The sequence below is a fragment of the Lutra lutra genome, chromosome 3 (genome assembly GCF_902655055.1).
Source record: "Lutra lutra chromosome 3, mLutLut1.2, whole genome shotgun sequence".
NCBI classification, from domain to species: Eukaryota; Metazoa; Chordata; class Mammalia; order Carnivora; family Mustelidae; genus Lutra; species Lutra lutra.
In genome coordinates this window covers 184,490,169-184,511,054 of record NC_062280.1, presented here as the reverse complement: position 1 = coordinate 184,511,054, position 20,886 = coordinate 184,490,169, and the positions used below count along the sequence as shown (strand labels likewise).

The following is a 20,886-nucleotide window of genomic DNA, read 5'->3' as shown; positions in this document are numbered from 1 at the left end:
GACTTCTAAGTCCTTTCCTTACTGCATTTCTCTGCCACACTGAACATCAAGAATAAGTTTCTCTATCTGGGAAATCCTTTCCCTCTGCCACACTCACACCAAAATGTTCACACTGTTTTCTGTGTCTTTTTTAAGTATGATCCCTCCACTCACCCCAAAGTGTAGGGATTTATGAGGATTCCATTTTCCACCATTTTCACTTCTAAATCTCCTGTTTGTCCAAGAGGAATACCACAGAGGTTGTAATGATCTCGCCCACAGGAGAATCTTCCTTAATCTAAATTCTACCCCAGATTGCTTCCTTGATGTTCACAGTCATATAGCCCACCACCTCCTAGACAATTATGTGTGAGGGAATTGCAAAATCTCAAATCTGAGAGGTACAAGAATAAATTCCACCTCCCTACTCTCCCTCCTGACTGAACTCCATAGCCCGGCTCTTCTCATCACCTCTATTTCCACTAGAAGCAACACCCCTCACCTGGTAGATTCTACCAGAAATCTGAGAGACACTTTGCTCGCTCCCCCTCCGTTACCCACCCACACCAACCAATGCCTTCTACAGTAACCATATAAATTATCAACCAAATAAAGACACTTTGAAAATGAATGGGATAAAATGAGGGTTATTAATAATAAAAATGCAATAACTAGAATAAACCAGGACTGTCCCCCAAAACTGAGATGGATGGTCATGCAATATTTCCCCTCTTCTTGGGAGCCTGAAACCTGTCCATTACCAGAACGCCTGTAATTAATTCATGGCTGGCCATCCTATCTCGTAGCTCATCCTCCTCAACTCCCTCTTCTCAACAAGAGCGACCAAAGTAAGCCAGTTAAAGCCTAAACCAGGCAAAGGTAGGGTTTTGCTTAGGACAAAATCTTATTCCACCACTCCCTCTGCCAGACTTAAGTTTTTTTCCCCACCTGTATTTTATGCCTGCTGACCTCTCTCTCTGCTGGAATGTCCTTCGTTCCCTTCACCTGTCCTCCTGTCACTGATTTACCTGGTTCATTTTATTCATCCCTTAACACTTAGTCTAAGTATCAACCCTTCTATAAAGCTTTCCATTACCGCCTCTGCTCATCACCTCCGGTGGGGCAAGGACAAGGGCCCCTTCTTCGTGTCACCACATCGAGCTGTCCTTGTCTTACCACGTTGCTTTTTATCCAAACCTTGATAAACTGTAAGCCAATTTGTTTCTTATACATGTTTGTATGTATGCTTGTATGTACTTACGTATTTAAGAATATTTCTACCAGTTCTTTAGATCTTTAGGAGTAATACACAGTGTTAATGAAATACTGAAAAGTGTTTGAAAATCCTTAGAATTTGTCATAGTAATAGACATAGTAATAGACATAGTAATAGATCCACTAACATTAAAACTGACAGCATCACAGTACAGTGGTACAGTAGTAGCACTGTACTACTACAATTCATTACCATTTAATTTATACATATATAATTACCATTTATACATAAATACTTTTAATTAATGGATGAGAGACTTAATATTTCAAGTTTGACATTGTTTTTAAAGGCAGAGATTCAAATACTACTTTATAAATAAAATGTCAGCTCCAAAAAGCTAACTAGTAATACAAAACCTACAAAGAAGAGAGAAGGACTACAATAGTATGCAATGAAAGAGCATAATCATGTTAACATAGGGAAACTTAACAGGGTATTATTGTAAGTAAGAATTTTTAACAAACCCAAAAGATGATCATAGTATTACAATTAGAGGGAAAAATCCTTCGGATTACACAACCTTCGGTCAATACCTGTTAGATACGTTCCATAAGGTACAGAAAAGACACATTTGCTTTATCGAAGGGAGCTGTTTGAAAACTATCCAACTGTAGATTCTCAGAGAAATAAAATCAACTTCACTTCCTAAAGTAATAAACATGCCACACAAAACAATGAGTCCTCTTATTAAAGGGTGATGTTGTCAAACCAAGTAAGAGAGAGAACAACCAGCGAATATTGCTGAAGGAGACCACAAACAAAACAACAAACCCTAGATACACAAAAACTGAATTTTCTGGAATTTTTTGCAAAATTTTTAACAAAAGAACATCTTTTCCCAGTATTGAGTTAAGACCACTCTGCTATGGGACACCTGGGTGGCTCAGTGGATTAAGCCTCTGCCTTCAGCTCATGTCATGATCTCAGGGTCCTGTGATCGAGCCCCACATCAGGATCTCTGCTCAGCGGGGAGCCTGCTTCCCTTCCTCTCTCTCTGCCTGCCTCTCTGCCTGCTTGTGATCTCTGTCTGTCAAATAAATAAATAAAATCTTAAAAAAAAAAAAAAGACCACTCTGCTATAAAGAGTTTAGACCAGTAAAAAATGAAAAAGGGCTCAAAACCAATGGTAAGGACCACTCCCATTCTTTCTTACTGTTTTTCTACACAGGTAAGTCTTGATTTCCAAATGCATGACACACAATTTAATTCATTTTCAAAGAGGGAACTAGGACTCTGGCTGTGTCAAAGAAATTTGCCCTAATACAATTTTAGTAACACTGATGATCAAAAACATCCCTCTATTAAAAAAAGGGGAGAGGGGAGCCTGGGTGGCTCAGTCCTTCCCATTCTTTCTTACTGTTTTTCTACACAGGTAAGTCTTGATTTCCAAATGCACGACACACAATTTAATTCATTTTCAAAGAATGAACTAGGACTCTGGCTGTGTCAAAGAAATTTGCCCTAATACGATTTTAGTGACACTGATGATCAAAAACATCCTTCTATTAAAAAAAGGGGAGAGGGGCGCCTGGGTGGCTCAGTTCTTAAGTGTCTTCCTTCGGCTCAGGTCATGATCCCAGGGTCCTGGGATTGAGTCATCGGGTTCCCTGCCAGGTGGGAAGCCTGCTTCTCCCTCTCCCATTCCCCCTGCTTATGTTCCTGCTTTCACTGTCTCTTTCTCTTTCTCTCTGTCAGATAAATAAATAAAATTTAAAAATTAAAAAAATTAAAAAACAAAACCCAAAAACCCTCTAAGGCATAATATCACAATGCAGCCACCATAGAAACATTATTTCTGGGGCACCTGGGTGTCTCAGTGGGTTAAACCTCTGCTTTCAGCCCAGGTCATGATCTCAGGGTCCTGGGATTGAGCCCCGCATCGGGGTCTCTGCACAGCAGGGAGCCTGCTTCTGCCTCTCTCTCTCTCTCTCTGCCCGCATCTCTACCTGCTTGGGATGTCTCTCTCAAAAAAAAAAAAAAAAAAAAAAAAAAACCTTAAAAAAAAAAGAAACATCATTTCTTCATAAGCTACATTCTTAATGGCAAACAATTAATTATAAAATTAAAGTATATAAGACCAAACAATATTTGGGGGATCTTGTCAATTGAAGAATAATACTAAAAATACAAAAGTTAGCAAATATGTTTTAGAGCAATACAAGTTTAAGTATTATCATTGCAAATTGGAATTATGTGCAGTGCTGGCAACAGGGCCTGCATACCGATGATGAGCTTATTACTACAAATTAAAAAAAAAATTATTGAATAGCTAGATGGATAGATAGATGGATACAAATTCTCAAATACGTGTAAAAACTAATTGGAGGATTTTAACTTCTATACAATAACTCATGGTTGATGACTTTTTAGAACATAAAATCTATTAAACCAGTTAATATTCTTTGACTGTAAGCATCTCTGCTGCATTCATATTGAGTAATATGTTTCACAATAGTGATCATGTCAAACACCTAAAAAAAAGGACAGTGATTCCTTTAAAATAATCTATTGATTTAATTGAGAATCTGAAGCTGTTTGTCAAGTTTCTTATAAAAACAATAAAGCTTGTGAAAGGCAAAACTCCAGGATTTCTTTACAAGAAACAAAGCTTAGTGAATGTCTCCAAGCCCCTGCTCAAATGAAAATGAAGATTATACATTAACTAGATATTTAATAAGGCAATCGCTAGTATTATCAAACTCAAAAAACCTCTAAGTGTGGATGGTCCAGGCTTCCCAGTGGGCCGTCGGAATAAGTGACTATCTGCTGTGGGTATTACTAAGCCAAGTCTTTGGGCACCTGGTCATATCTGAATTCTCCTAAAGAAAACCTGCTACACGCTCTTACCTTTTAAAATGCAAACAGAAATAAGGACAGCAAAGTTAGTATGTTTTAAAGATGCATCTAATGGAGTGCATGGGTGGCCGAATTGGTTAAGCGTCCAACTCTTGATTTCAGCTCAGGTCCATGATCTCAAGGCTGTGGGATAGAGCCCTGGGCCCAGTGAAGAATGTGTTTAAGATTCTCTCTGATTCTCTCTCCCCCTCTCCCACTGTCCCTCCCCACACCCTGCTCTTTTATTTCTCCATCTCTCTCTAAAAGGAAAAAAAAAATGCACCTAAAAAAATATCTAAAATAGAATTAGAAAAACCTTATATTTTAAGTTGGGCCAAATAGGGGGCGCCTGGGTGGCTCAGTTGGTTAAGTGTTTGCCTTAGACTCAGGTCATGATCCCAGGGTCCAGGGATCCAGCCCCATGGCAGCAGACTCCTCCTCCCCCCTCCCTCCTGCTACTGATCTTTCTCGCTCTGTCTCGTTTGCTCTCTCTCATTTGCGCGCGCTCTCTCTCTCTCTCTCTCTCAAATAAGTAAATAAAATCGTAAAATAAAATAAATTGGGTGAAATAAGAATAAATAGTATTTGATTATTACAAAAGCTTTTGCAACACTGGTCATTTCATACATCTCAATTTCGGGTCAACAGTTTTCCACTAACAAACGTATTTTGGATCTCCCTTAATAAAGCTGAAGTTCATTTGAGTATTTATATACTCTAAAAACTTCCTGTCACCTGGAGTTTTTGTTTATTTGTTATTCTGTGTGTGTGTGTGTGTGTGTGTGTGTGTGTGTGTGTGTTTATTCCTGAGCAAGTAATTTCCCAGCCATTAACTAAGGCTTATGAAACAGAAACAGAGATATGCCTCTAAATTCAAATGTACTTCCTGAAGATAGAGATCACTTTTGATTTGATTTATATAAATTGCACTATGTTATCTGCAAAGATCCTCCACAGATTTTCCAATTAATTGTAGTAAAATATAGGAGAATACAACCAATTAGTTGACATCTTACGTTTGGTGAATTGATTTTTTAAATCACATGTTCACAGGGCAATTAAGCAAGGAAAAGAAATAAAAGATACCTAGGGCGCCTGGGTGGCTCAGTGGGTTAAGCCGCTGCCTTCGGCTCAGGTCATGATCTCAGGGTCCTGGGATCGAGGCCGGCATCGGGCTCTCTGCTCAGCAGGGAGCCTGCTTCCCTTCTTCTCTCTCTGCCTGCCTCTCTGCCTGCTTGTGATTTCTCTCTCTCAAATAAAAAATAAATAAAATCTTTAAAAAAAAAAAAGATACCTAGATAGGAAAGAAGAAATACAGGTGATGCTATATGCCGATATATGATTATATATATAGAAAATCTTAAGGCAGTCATTAAAAAAAATACAGAACCCATAAATGAGCTCAGGAAGATTGCAGGACATGGGACAGACTGACAAAAAGCACTGCATTCTCAGTTATTTCACCAGCATTAATAGCCTTAAGTTCCATCCATGTTGTGCTAAATGGCAGGGTTTCCTCCTTTTTTTTTTTTAAGATTTTATTTATTTATTTGAGAGAGAGAGAGTGAGAGAGAGCATAAGAGAGGAGAAGGTCAGAGGGAGAAGCAGACTCCCCATGGAGCTGGGAGCCCGATGTGGGACTCGATCCCGGGACTCTGGGACCATGACCTGAGCCGAAGGCAGTTGCTCAACCAAATGAGCCACCCAGGCACCTGGTTTCCTTCTTCTTAATTGTTGAGAAGCATTTCATTGCATGTGCACACACACACACACACACACACTCACACACACCACACATCTTCTTTGGCCATTCACCTCCCAATGGACATGTAGGTTGTTTCCATACGTTGGCTACTGTGACTAACACTACAATGAACACAGGAGTGTATATATCTTTTATGATTTAGTGTTTTTGTATTCTTTGGATAAATATTCAGAAGCAAAATAGCCAGATTATTTAGTAGTTGTGTTTCTTTATTTTATGAGGAATCTATAGGGTATGATTTCACTTATATGTGGAATCCATAAAGCAAAACAAAAGAACAGACAAAACCAAACTCATAGATACAGAGAACAGACTAGTGTTTATCATAAAGAAAGGGGGGTGGGGAGATGGGTAAATGGTGATGCGGGTAAACTGTATGGTGATAGATGGTAATTAAACTTATTCTGGTGACCACTTTGTAATGGACATAAAATCAAATTATGATGTTGAACACCTGAAACTAATATACACCAACTTTACCTCAACAGAAAAAGATAAAGAATGACAATACAATACTAAAATATGTTCAAATAGCATAGACTTTCCATAAATGTCTCCTAACATTCTTAGAAGCCAAGTGAGGTTGATCTTTTCAAGTCCCTAGATAATGGTGAAGTTTGGTGGGGGGAGCCCCTTGTTTTGAAATATTTGTTTCCATAGTGACATTAAGGTTAAAAAGAATAATCAAGGGGCGCCTGGGTGGCTCAGTGAGTTAGAGCCTCTGCCTTCGGCTCGGGTCATGGTCCCAGGGTCCTGGGATCGAGTCCCGTATCAGGCTCTCTGCTCCGTGGAGAGCCTGCTTCCTCCTCTCTCTCTGCCTGCCTCTCTGCCTACTTGTGATCTCTCTCTGTCAAATAAATAAATAAAATGTTTAAAAAAAAGAATAATCAAAAGGCAATTCGTGGAGTTAAAATGAAGACTTATTGGTTCACGTCTACAAACTTCTGGAATTAGTCATTTCCTGTGGCATCAAACACATGTGACTTGTCAAAACTAAGGGCCAAACAGCAAGAAGACCATGTTTCCTGTTCTCGTCAGAAGAATAAACCAACTTGGGCCCTGACATTCGCTGAAAGGGGGCAACCACAAATAAGATGAGCAGAAAGAAAGAAAAATAACGATTACATTTGAAAGACCTAATGCTTATCACCAAAAAAAAAAAAAAAAAAAAAAAAAAAAATCCCAGGCACGAAACAAGGAATAGTTGCTTGACTTGTCTCAAAGAAAAGGCTAATATGAAATGCTTCAAAAAAAGATAACCCTCCTAGAACAGTGCTGCTCAACCACGAGATGAGGTCTTTATGGTAAACACTTAAGACAACTTGTGACCAGTGTCCTGTGATGACACTAATTGTCCACGAAAGCTGACCTGCAGCAAAGCAGCACAGTTCAGCTCCAATCGTGCAGGCTCGCAAGTATTTACATGATGGAAGATGAGAAAAGATACTCACATATCACAAAAGATCAAAAATGCTGAGGATCACTGCATAGCACACCATGAAATGAGACACACTGCAGACTTTACATTTCATAAGTGGAAATAATAAAACTCAAGCACATCTTAGATCTTCTATATTTTTGTACCTTTTCTTATTTTAACAATGGGAAGCAGAGAAAATGGAGTGGCAGTAACCTCTTTAAGAAATTAAATGTGGTTACCTTACAAACAAAAAACTCTTCTAATAAAAAAAAAAAGAGCACATATTTCTCTATACACTAACAATGATGAACAATCTGAAAATGAAATTAAGAAGACAATTCCATTTACAGTAACATCAAAAAGAATAAAACACTTAGGAATAAATGTAACAAAGGAAGAGTAAGACTTGTACAGGAAATCTACAAAACATCATTGAAAGACATTTTAAAAAATCTAAATAAATAGAAATATATTTCATATTCATAGGTGACCAGACTTAATGTTAAGATGGCTACACTCCCTAAATCGATCTACAGTTTCACTGTAAAACCTATCAAAATCCTAGCTGGCATTGTTGCAGAAATGGACAAGCTGATTCAAAAATCCATATGGAAATGGAAGGGAACCCAAATAGGCAAAATGATCTTGAAAAAGAAGAACAAAGTTGGAGGAGTCACATTTTCCAATTTTTCAAGTCTTGTTACAAAACTATAGTAATCAAGACAATGTGGTACTGACAAAAGGACAGTCAGAGAAAAATGGAATAGAATTGAGAATCCCGAAATAAATCCTTGCATTTATGGTTAATTGAATTTTTGACAAGGGTGCCAAATCCATTCAGTGGGGAAAATATGGCCAAATATGGCCTTTTCAACAAATTGTGCTAGCACAAGTAGATATCCACATACAAAAGAATGACATCGGACCCCTACTCACGCAGAACACAACTGGTCTCTCAAAGGGTCTAGCTACAGGAGTTAAGTCCTAAAAATAGTGGCTTAAACTATAAAACTCTTGAAAGAAAACCTGAGATTAAATATTTATGATCCTAGATTAGGCAAGAGTTACTTAGATAGAACAGCAAAAGCACAAGTGAGGAAAGAAAAAAATATCAAAGACTTCATCAAAATTTAAAATTTTTGTGCATAAATGAACACCACCCAGAAAGTAAAAAGACAACCCACAGAATCGTCGAAAATATTTGCAAATCACTATCTGTTAAAGCTGTGTGAATTCCTAGACCTCAAAACATTTTTTTAAATACCACATAATTGAAACATGGGCAACAGATCTGAACAGACATTTCTCCTGAGAAAATACACCAATGGCCAATGATGCTCAACATGATTAACCATGAGGGAAATGCAAATACAAACCACAATTAAGTAGCACTTCATAACCATTAGGACAGCTATATTCAAAAGGAAAATTAAAAGTGTCGTCAATGCTGTGGAAAATTGGGACTGTCACACATGACTGGCAGAAGTGTCTAAGCAGCACAGTCGCTCCGGGCAAGTTTGGCAGTTTTTCGAATGGTTGAACATAGGGTTCCCGTATGACCCAGGAATTTCACTCCTATACAAATGTTCACACAAAAACTTGTACACAAATGTTCATGGCACTATGACCCATAATAGGCAAAAAGTAGAAACAAGGCCCCTGTCTATCAATTGACATGAGGATGAACAAATGGAGTGTCCATACAATGGAATATTATCGGGCAATAAAAAGGAATGAAATTCAGATATGTGATACAACATGGATGAACTCTGAACACATTATGCTAAGTGAAAGAAACAGTACATGTGTATGAAATGTCCAGACTAGAAGAAACCTGTAGAGACAGCAGATCTGTGGTTGTCAAGTATTGGGGAAAAAAGTACAAGAGGAATGACCGCTAGTGGATATGGGGTTTCTCTTGAGATGATGAAAATGTTCTGTGAGGAGTTAGTAGTAATCAATGGACAACTCTGCAAATATAATAAAATCCACTGGAACTATATACTTTAAAATGGTGAACTTTATTGTGTGTGTTATATCTTGATAGAGCTGTTATATATATTAAAAAAAACTCACATGTACTTGTCCCTATACCATTCCCCCCCAAGATTTATTTATTTATTTGAGAGAGAGAGAGAGAGAGAAAGAGGACAAGCAGGAGGGGTAGAGGGAACAGGAGAAAGAATCCCAGGCAGACGCCATGCAGAGCACACAGCCCAACGCAGGGCTCGATCTCACAACCCTGAGATCAGGACCTGAGCCACCCGGGCATCCCTCTGTATATCCACTTTTTAAACTTACCATATAATATAACTTGACACTGCAAAAGAAATAATGGCACTACAATGGGGTGCCTGGGTGGCTCAGTGGGGTAAGCCTTTGCCTTCGGCTCCAGTCATGATCTAGGGGTTCTGGGATTGAGCCCCGCATCGGGCTCTCTGCTCAGCGGGGAGCCTGCTTCCCCTCTCTCTCTGCCTGCCTCTCTGCCTACTTGTGATCTCTCTCTCTCTCTGTCAAATAAATAAAATCTTAAGAGAAATAATAATGGTACTACAAAACCCTAGTTTATCATATCCAGCTCATATTTCAATAATTTCAGCCACTGAAAAAAGAAAATATAATCAAAATAAAAAGTCATTACATTTAATTAAACATTATAAAACTATACCTTTTGAAGAAGTATAAGTAATCACTATGATGTCTTTCCATGCTGTACGGACAGTAAAGTTAAGGAAACAAACTCCCTCTAAATCAATGTGTATATATTACAGTTTAAAATGTTAATTAGTTTTCATCTAAGCATTCATGTCCCTTCGAGACACAGTGAGAAAAGCCACAGGTGGGGATGAAAGGAACACTGCTTATCAGAAATGAGGAATAATGTCTATGTTGTCAAAGTAATGAAATTGTCTCATAAAAAATGTATGATTTGACATTCATTTATCAATATTTCTAAAATGCAACTCTTATCTTGCCTTTGTGTAAATTTCATTTCCTAGTAATGACTTCACCGTTCCCCCCTTCGTATGCATGTCTCATTTATTTCTGTTTCCAGAATAAATTAAACGAGAGAAACTTGGCCTGGGCTATCTCTCACTCTCCATGAGAAATACATCATTGTTTTCATCCAGAACACCACACTACATGATAATTGTTCACTCGGTTTCCAGTTTCCCACCTGAACCCTCTCTTACAATGTTCCCCAGATCACAGAGCTGCTGCTGGCAAAGGATCCCAGAGGTAAAATCTAGCTTAGAGTACAAAGTAGTGATCAATAAATATTTGTCGAGTTAAATCCTCTACATTTTGGCATAATTCATCCATCCCCAACTTCCCAGTGAAGCAATGGTTTAAACTCCAGTGACAGGAAACTCACTGCCTTAACGTTTCTGCATCCCACTGTCAGCAGCCCTAGTTGTTAGAAAGTTCTACCCCTCTGGACTATTAACCTCCTGGATCCTACTTGTCTTCTGTAGCCACATGCTATACTGCCTTAATGCTCTGCCTGTAAATTATGTTTATCATGTCTGATGTTGATTTGTCCTATTTTTGGTTATTATGTTTGTTTCTAAGCTCAGAACATTACTTCTTTCTGCTATAATTGTCAGGTTGAGCTCCTTATTCAAGTTTGAGAAAAATTATTTTTGGATTCTAGTTCTTGGATCCTTTTTTTGGAACTATGCATGGGCTACCAAACTCATAGTTTTTGAACTTATGATAGATTCTTGACATATAATACTATCCCAGCCCTTTTCTAAGCAGGTGTGCTCCTTTTAAACAAAATGTAGCTTTTTTCTGGTTGTAAGGTCCATCCTTCAAAGTCTAGATGTCACCTAGCTCAACTGGCCTCTGGGCAAATAATTCTTTATGGTTCCTTCACTCCAGTAACTTAAGCTCCAGTTCTGCAAGGAAAAATTTCCCTTTCTGATTACATCTATATAGCCAGCTATAGAACTTTTTAAATATCCACCTCTCTCTTAAAAGGTCCAACATACCTAGGGTTTAGTAGTCATTTACAGTATTTGCAAGACTACTTCCAATGGTGTACATGTCCTTTAAAGTAGCAACAGGACAGGTTGGGGTACATAGTCTTGACAAGTTTTGGAAAGTTTGCCTCCGTTTCAGGCACACTTCTCAGATACATGTCATGTTCTACCTGTCCATTTCATATAGATATGATATGACTTCCCTATATTTTTCTAACAACAGCTCCCTTACGTCTCTACCACCATGCCAATATCAGGAGATCCAACTCTGAAATTCTCCTTAATGTCCTGTGCATCCCAAAGATCTAGATAAACATGCTGAGAGAGAAGGGTTGTTCTGAATAACTGCACCTCATGTCCAAAATTTACTTATTCAATCAAAATCCTTTTACGATTTGATCAAGTATACCCATGTGGATGCAAATCTTGACATAATGATCCATCCAACTGTCTCCAACTGATTTGTGAATGGGGATTTCAAGGATTTGTAAATGGCGATCTCATCCAACATGCCCTTCTTAAGCAAATTTTGCATGTCAATCTCTTTGGGGTCTAGAGGGGACTAAGGAATAAATGCCTTCCTGGCCTGAGTCACGTGGCATATTGACTTTTGTCACTGGAGATTACAACGGTGCCACAAACCAGAAGATGAAAACACTGAGCCTATGGATCAATGACAATGAGTTCTATGACTCATAGGCTTAAATTTTCTAAAAATAACGTTATTTCTTGGCCAGGTTTGATCATTTCCAATGGCCATAACAAATGTCCCCAAAATGTGAAATAAATGAGCTCTGGCTATTCTCAACATCTCCACTTTGAAAACTGTAATAAGAAAAAAAAGTAGTACATACTCACAAATAGACCACCCAAGTGCCATTACATGTCTTATTTATTAATAATTCTAAACAAGATGCTCGTGTATAGTAGCATGGTAAGATGAAAAGGCTTCCTACATTTTTTTCTTATATTAAAAAGAACTCCTGCTGTTAAGACTGTACTTATTCTGTACATAAGAAACAAATAGTTAAGGATGAAGTAATTAAAGGAACTCTCAAAATTTCAGCATCCTTAGAGAAAAAGGATTTTATGCAGAAAATAAGTCAGATTTTACTTGTATTTCTATTCCTAGCCCATTTCATCAGAATTTTCCTTAAAAGGGTACTGATTCTCAGCCCTATAAATGATATGCATATTTCCAAATGTTCCCCTGATTATATCCTTCTTTTTTTTTTTTTAAGTAAATAAACAATTTTTTTGTGCACTGTTTGCTTAGGATAGTTGAGTTAACTGGGTTTTTGGCAGTTCTCTAATATTCCTGAAGAACTTACTAACCCAGTCAGTCTCTTAAGTTTTTTTTTGGAAGCATGAAAACTTACTTAAACATCATAAAAATATATCATTATCAGGCAAAACCAGAGGAGAGATACCCAAATAAATAAATAAATAAATAAATAAATAAATAAAGCAGAGTAAAGGGCTGTAGCATTTGAATGCCACACTAAACACCCAGAGAGCCAAGAGGGATCTTCATTTTTCCCATTCATGGAAATAATGGCTAATATGTTTTAAGAATTAAGGCAACTAGATTCCTTGAAGTAACCCAAATTCTCTTTAATTCTGTGAGTTTAGAGGAAATTTTTTTTCCCCCTCAAAGAAAACTGAACTAATATTTTAAAATCTGGGATGTTCTAAAACATTATTTTGGTTTCTCATAAATAAGAAAAACTTTAGGGGCGCCTGGGTGGCTCAGTGAGTTAAAGCCTCTGTCTTCAGCTCTGGTCATGATCACAGAGTCCTGGGATCGAGCCCGGCATCTGGCTCTCTGCTCTAAAGGGAGCCTGCTTCCCCACTCCCCTTTCTCTGCCTGCCTCTTTGCCTACTTGTGATCTGTCTGTCAAATAAATAAATAATTCTTGGGGCACCTGGGTGGCTCAGTGGGTTAAAGCCTCTGCCTTGGGCTCAGGTCATGCTCCCAGGGTCCTGGGATCAAGCCCCACATCTGGCTCTCTGCTCAGCAGGGAGCCTGCTTCCCCCCTCTCTCTCTGCCTGCCTCTCTGCCTACTTGTGATCTCTCTCTCTCTCTCTGTCAAATAAATAAAAAATATCTTTAAAAAAGAATAAAATAATAAAAATAAATAAATAATTCTTTAAAAAAAAGGAAAAGAAAAGAAAAACTTTCATGTAAGTAATATTAAATATATAACCATTTGGGAATGGGGCACAATCCCACAACGTGTGTAGCCAGTCAGAGGAACAATATGAGATATTATTCATCAAAACTTCCTCAGAATATCTAGACGTGGTTCTTACAGGTGCCATAGAATAACAAGCATTGATCTCAGTTCATTTAGAAGCCCAAGGGGATGGGAACTTTCTGTTAACATGAAAATCCTTAGATTTTAAAATTTTCCTTACATTAATGGGATAGTCGTCAAGAAAATATTCATGTCTCATAATCCTATATTCCTATTTTGATATGTTATATTTTTAATCTTCTATGTTCTATAACCCAATATTTTTTATATGCAATGTAAGTGACTAAAACCGAAGATTTGCTATCTTTTTAAAGTACAGTTTAATATTGGATAACTGGTTTTAAAGGTACAATATCATAAAGAAAAGACACTCACTACCTTGCCTTGAAAAATTATTTCAATTTTTCATTTTTCACATTCTACATAGCAATACAAGCACATAGAGTTTGGTAAAGCACTTGTAGTAATCAACACTTGTGTATTAAAACTTTACCCACCATGGTAACTCAGGTTTGAAGTGGTCCAATCCTACCAATGACTTTTACATAAATTGTGTTTCCTTCTGAACTAATGCAGTACAGAACACTGGCTTACTCAATTGTCCATTGCTTATTATTACCATATAAAACTACCAATATGCTAATGAGGATGCATATTGGTTAAAATCAAAGAGAAACATTCTTTTTAAGACCAATGTCTATATGTATATTGATGGGTTGCTTACAAGAGTTAAAAAATTAAAGTATAAATAAGTCATATTTATTCTTTTTCCAGAAAATCCTTTCAGTATTTATATTCTTATCATCAATGACTTAGAATGTATTGCTGAGTGATGATAATGTTCAAGGTGGCAAAATTCACATCAATGTTCTTATTTGGTTAGACTTTCCAATTAAACAAGAAGAAACCACATTAATATGACAAAATCTGCCAGGTGACTACCCCATACAGTTTAACAATACTCATATATATTTAAGAAGACATGAACAAGTGAATATTCTCTTGTAAAAAAATACAGTCATTCTCAAAAGCATAATAAATAATTCTCCTAGACTATCTTATTAGCAACATCATGAATTATACAATAGAAATGCTTGTTCAAACTTTTTTTCTGATAAGAAACACTGCATTTTAAAAAGCAACCTCTATTTTAATATTTAATACTTTAGCATATCTATATCTCCAAAAGTAGCAAGCTACTTAAGAAAGACGTGCACTTCTTGTAATGTTAAAAGCATTTCTGGCATTTTGTATTATCTACTTTTTAATGACTGTATTTTCCTAGCATTAAAAATGAATTAATCTCTTTCTTCCTAAGTACTCTGTTGAACATGGTGAAAAAAAAAATAGTTCAACAGGTTACTTTCCTTTGTAAAAACCATATAGATTGTTGCCTCTTTTTGCATATTTGATTTAAAAGCAAAACATCTGACTGCATCCAACTCAAAGTTCAACATCTTTTCTGGGGTTTCACAGACATAAGATTTACCTATTTCCCATTGAATTTTATTGACTCTAGGGTAGAGTACTGGAAAACAAAACATAATGATGGCACAGTCTATTAGTTTCATTCAACAGAAAAGTCTGAGTTTTGCTCTGCAGTCTAAGAGTATTTTAAAGTAAATTAATATTGATAATTTGGGGTAATCTATAAGAAATACAACTGTCACATCAGTTTTCTAAAGATAGAATTATTAGGTCAAGATGTCATACTTTTGCATTCTGACATGTTTCAATCATCACAGTATTTGCCATATATTAATTTAAATCACAGCAGCTGAACAATAACATCGTGATGGAAGATTATTTTAAAAATGGAGTAAAGACTTCCAGCTCTGGGTAAGATGGTAGCCAATAGCTACCTACCTCCATGTCTCCCACTGAATGCAACAGGACGGAAGGCAAGCAGAAGCTCTCTAAAGAGCTTTGGAAAAGAAATAGTATTGGACAGAACGAAGGAGAAGACCAGGATTTGAAACACCACCCATCCAATAGTAAGTCAACCATGTTTTCCTCTCGTATAAAACTGGCCTAAACTCAACACACTGGCAATGGGAAGCGAGGCAGTGGGGAGAGACCTCCAGGAGGAGGCATCAAGGGCTGGTTCACAGATCTCAGAAGGATAATCTAAAAGGACCAAGAGGGCAGAGAGATCCCATTTTCCCTCTATTCTCCACTGTCCTGCTCCTCAGACCACAGCAATCTGTCAGGACAGACACATCCTGTAGCAATGGGAACTTGCAAGAGCCAGGCTCTGAGGGAGAGGAAGTGTCCTCTTCATTTGATGGAACTGAGGTTACAAGAGGGTGTGGCTAACTTCTGCTTGTTTGTTTGTTTCTGTCTCCCCTTCCACAGCCCAGCCTAGATGTTGACCCAGCTATTGAGTGCATGGACAGAGGTAACAAAGCCCCAGTACTCTGGATGGAGAAAAGAGAAGCACAACCAAAAGGAAATTTCTGGGGAAATAATAGAAAGAGAGGAGATTGAAAAGTAACCTCATAAAGTTTTTTGAACACCTGAGCTCATCTTCAACCTCACATGTACGGATTGGATCCTCGTCAGCATGCCAGAATCTTTGAGAATTGAATTAGTCGATAAGACACCGCACAGGTCTCAAGCTGGCCGTTAGGTGATGCACCCACGCGACACACACAAACAACGCTGCACTGGCACGGGAACTTTGCTCCAAAGATGGTGGGTTCAAATTCACACCCTAAATCTAACCAGCATAGCAGATTATGAAAAATAGAATTATCAATAATTTTTACAACATCTAAACAAGATCTAGAACCCTGTGTAATATTCAAAATATCCAGAATAAAACCCAAAATTACTCAGCACATGAAGAATAACAAAAATCCCAATTGCACAGGAAAAGTTATTGAAGAGACACGATTCCATGACAATGAAGGATCAAGTCACCAGAAAGCCAATAACCGTCCTAATTGTGTATGCACCAAAAATAGAGCTAAATAAACAAAGCCAAAACCAACAATACAGAAAAGAGAAACAGACAAGTCTACAAACATAGTTGAAGATTTCAGCACTTCTCCTTCAGTACTAGCTACAACCTGTAGGAGGTCAATCAGCCAGATTGAGAAGAATTGAAAATTACCATCACTCATTAGAATATAATTGACATTTACAGGTCACTCAATCCAGCAACAATAGAATATACATTCTACTAGAATGCACCTAGATCACTGCCCAAGATAGACCATGTCCTGGTTCATAAAACAAATAATAACAAACTGGAAATAATTAAGATGATACACAGTATGTTTTTAGACCATAGTTGTTTTAAACTAGAAATCATTGATAGGAAACTAAGAGAAAATTTCCTTCAAACCACTGGAAGATATCAACACTTCTAAATAATCCATGAATCAAAAAGAAGAGCTCAAGAAATATTAGACAATCCTTGAAACTGAACAAAAATGAAAATACAGTACATTAGAATTGTGACATGTATCTAAAGTATAGGTGGGAAGTTTATAATATTAAATGCTTCTATTAGAAAGAAGAAATGTTTCAAAATTTTCACTTTAGGTAACTGGAAAAAAAGCCAAATAAATACAAAGCAAGTAGAGGGAAGAAAATAAGAAATACAAAAGCAGAAATCAATTGAATTGAATAAAGAAAAACACTGGAGGTCAATAAATCCAAAAACTGATTCATAAAAGGTCAATAAAATTGATAAACCTTTGGAGAAACAGAACAGAGAAGACTCAGACTATTATTTTATTTAGAATAAAATGATTTATTAATTTTATTAATAAAATGATTTATTATTATTTAATTAAGAATACAAAAGAAAATATCACTACAAATCCTATAGGCATTGAAAGAATAATGAGGCACTATATGGACAATTCTGTGTACATAATTCCAACAGTTTTTTTTTTTAAGATTTTATTTATTTTTTTGACAGACAGAGATCACAAGTAGGCAGAAAGGCAGGCAGACAGAGAGGAGGAAGCAGGCTCCCCGCAGAGTAGAGAGCCCAATGTGGGGCTCGATCCCGGACCCTGAGATCACGACCTGAGCCAAAGGCAGAGGCTTTAACCCACTGAGCCACCCAGGTGCCCCCATAATTCCAACAATTTTGATGAAATGAACCAATTCCTTGAAATCTACAAATTGCAAAAACTGACTGAAAATTAGGTAACACTTATGACCCTATAACTGTTAAAGAAATTGTCATTGGGAAAAAGTATTTTTTGAAAAGAAATCTCCAAGTCTAGACAGTTTCACCAGAAATTTCTACAACCTTAAAGAAGAAATGATACCAATTTTACACAAAATTTGTGCACAAATTCTCTTGGCAAACAAAAATAGAAAAGATCTTTCTTAACCTAATAAACAGCATTCACAAAAATCCTACATCTATCATCTTACTGAACACTGTCCTGAGTAATCCTGGTCAGTGCCATAAGTCAAGGACAGAAAAAAGGTATACTGATTGAAAAAGAAAAGAATAAATCTGTGCCTATTTGTTGATGTCTACATAGAAAACCACAACAGATGCAACAAAAATATAATAATAATAGTAATTTCCTTAAAACTAACAAGCATGCTGGGCAAGGCCCCAGATCATTAGATCAAATCACAAAATTAACCACATTTTCACATTTCAATTTTTTTTTTAAAGATTTTATTTATTTATTTGACAGAGAGATAACAAGTAGGCAGAGAGGCAGGCAGAGAGAGAGGAGGAAGCAGGCTCCCTGCTGAGCAGAGAGCCCGATGCGGGGCTCGATCCCAGGACTCTGAGATCATGACCTGAGCCGAAGGCAGCGGCTTAACCACTGAGCCACCCAGGTGCCCCACATTTCAATTTTTTTTAATGTACCATTTAAAATATCTCCAAAAAATGAAATACTTAGGTATAAATAGAGGAATATGAATATGTAATCTATTGCAGAGAACTGTAAAGGACTGATTAAAGAAGTCAAATAAGATCTAATAAATGGAGAGAGATACCATATGCACCAGTTAGAAGACTTACATAATAAAGATGTCGGGGGGGGGGGGTGTTGCTGGGTGGCTCAGTCAGTTACATGTCTTACTCTTAGTTTTGGATCAGATCATGATCTCAAGATTCTGGGATCTCACCTGGGTCTCTGCACTCAGCAGGGAGTCTGCCTGAAGATTCTCTTTCTCTGTCCCTCCCCACACTTGCACTCTCACTCTCTCTTTCAAATAAATAAACAAAACTTTAAAAAATAAAAATAGACGATGTCTATTTTCCCTGAATCACCTCTAGATTTAATACAATTCCAATCAAAACTTTTGCAAGATTTTTTTTTTTGGAAGATACGGACAAGTTGATTCTAAAATTTATATGGAAAAGCAAAGGGTCTAGCATTACTAAGACATGCCAGAAAAAAAGACCACCAGAGTTGGAGGACTTATGTTATCCAATCGTAAGATTTAGTCTAGAACTCCAGTAACCCAAACTGCATGGAATTGGTGGAAGGACATACACACCAACAAACAGAACATAATGGTGAACACAGAAGTAAACCCACCCCAAGATGGCCGTCAGAGTTTTTACAAAGATGCAAAAGTAAGGAAAAGGACGAAGGGTCGCCTCTTCAGGAAAATGTGTTAGGATGGCTGAGCATCCCCATGCCAGGTATAAATAATCAATAAACCTAGACATAAACCTCCCTTTTTATGAGAAGTTAACACGAAACATAAATCTAAACACAAGATGCAAAATTATAAAACTTTTAGAGCATAAAGAAGAAAACCTTTGTAACTTGGGGTTAGGCAAAGATACGTCAGGAAAAGTGTGACCTGTAAAAGGGAAACATTGATAAATTGGGCTTCATAAAAACTGAAAACCTTTTGTTCTGTCAAAGAAACTCTTTAGAGAATCAAAGGACAAGTTACAAACTGGGAAAATTTTTCTATAATCTCACGGCCAACAAAGAGCTTTTATCCAGTTCCATATCCTCAGCGTAACAAGTGATTATTCAAATCAAGACATGTCTTAAAATTCACAGACACGCACACCAAAAGGAAAAAAAAAATCCCTCCAACAACACAGTAATTTTAAAAATAAGACGAAATAAGGAAAGATGGAGTAAAGTGAGTAAAAACATCCAGTTACAGTATTATTTTGTTAGTAGAGACCTGAGGTAATGTTACACAGTGCGAAGTCTAGCCATCTTTATATACATATCTTTTCAGATAGCTTTTAAAATGATCTTCATTACCCCGGAGATTAGTCACAGAAAGTAACCAAGTTGAAGCAGAGAACCAAGCCTAAGACCTCTGCCCTCTGAGAAAGCAAGAACCAGAAAAGAAAAGGTCTAATTAGCATCACTTGCAATGAAATACTGAGGTAGTTAACTGTTACAATGGTTTTCTTTGACAATTTACAACAACCAAGCCAAATGTATTTTCATTTAATCTAATCAAACTGTCCAATCCTTGCATAGTGCAACTGCATTAATTAGAAATCGTCCCAGTTAGTTTATTTTGGATATTAATACTTCTGTTAGTTTAACATAAAGTCATTTTTCAGTTGACCTGTACATTATGCTATGCTTCTCTCAGACTGTGTACAGTGGTGAATACCACACTCACGACCATTTTCTTCTGACTCCTATGAATGGGAACAACACTCCATATTTTTTTTTAAATCCAACAGTATTATGGGAAGCTAATTAACACTTAAAAATAAAAAAAAAAGTTCCATATTCATTTCAAAATCCAGTCCCCGACCCAGAACACCACTTTGCTTCTTTATTACAATAAGATATATAAGCAAATTAAATCTTTAGGCTCTATGGGGATGTTTCATCTCGGTGAATTTGTAACTATGTTTCACCAAAGAAATAACATTCAATGGTCTCATTTGGAGCACAGGGATAAGTGGATGAAATTTCTCATCTGCAGGCATCAATGAGATGCAAGTAGGTGAGCGAGTCCAAACAATATCTTAAAATTTAATAACCCAAATTCATTCATTACAGGCCAATGGCCATTCAAAGACAAAGCTAATTATTGAGGATATTTGTCATGGATATGGAAATACACTGAACGGTTTTACTTGTTACAACCCTCTTTAGTGGTCTGGAAGCTCAAGTAAACGTTCCAGCTAAGAGTACCACAAAGCACATCGGACACCAGTCACTTAGAATGCAACAGAACCCGAATTGCCACTTGCCAACACAGCGGCATTAGGCACTCCTCCGCAAGATTCTCTTCGGCGTGCCCGCAGTTGCACAGGTGCAGGGAGGCAAGACGCACAGGAGTGGAAATGAGAGTTACCCCGGTTCAAAGTCTGATGCCCAATGGGATCTGTCTGCCCTACCAAACCCATAAGCAAGGGTTCCAGGGCACCCCTCATGGCA

General features: G+C 37.3%; 1 protein-coding gene across 1 annotated transcript in view; it reads right to left on the bottom strand.

Annotated features, from left to right (window-relative positions):
• The window catches only part of GPC6 (glypican 6), a 1,108,998-nt gene that overhangs the window by 868,336 nt on the left and 219,776 nt on the right, over window positions 1-20,886 (bottom strand). The window lies entirely within an intron of this gene.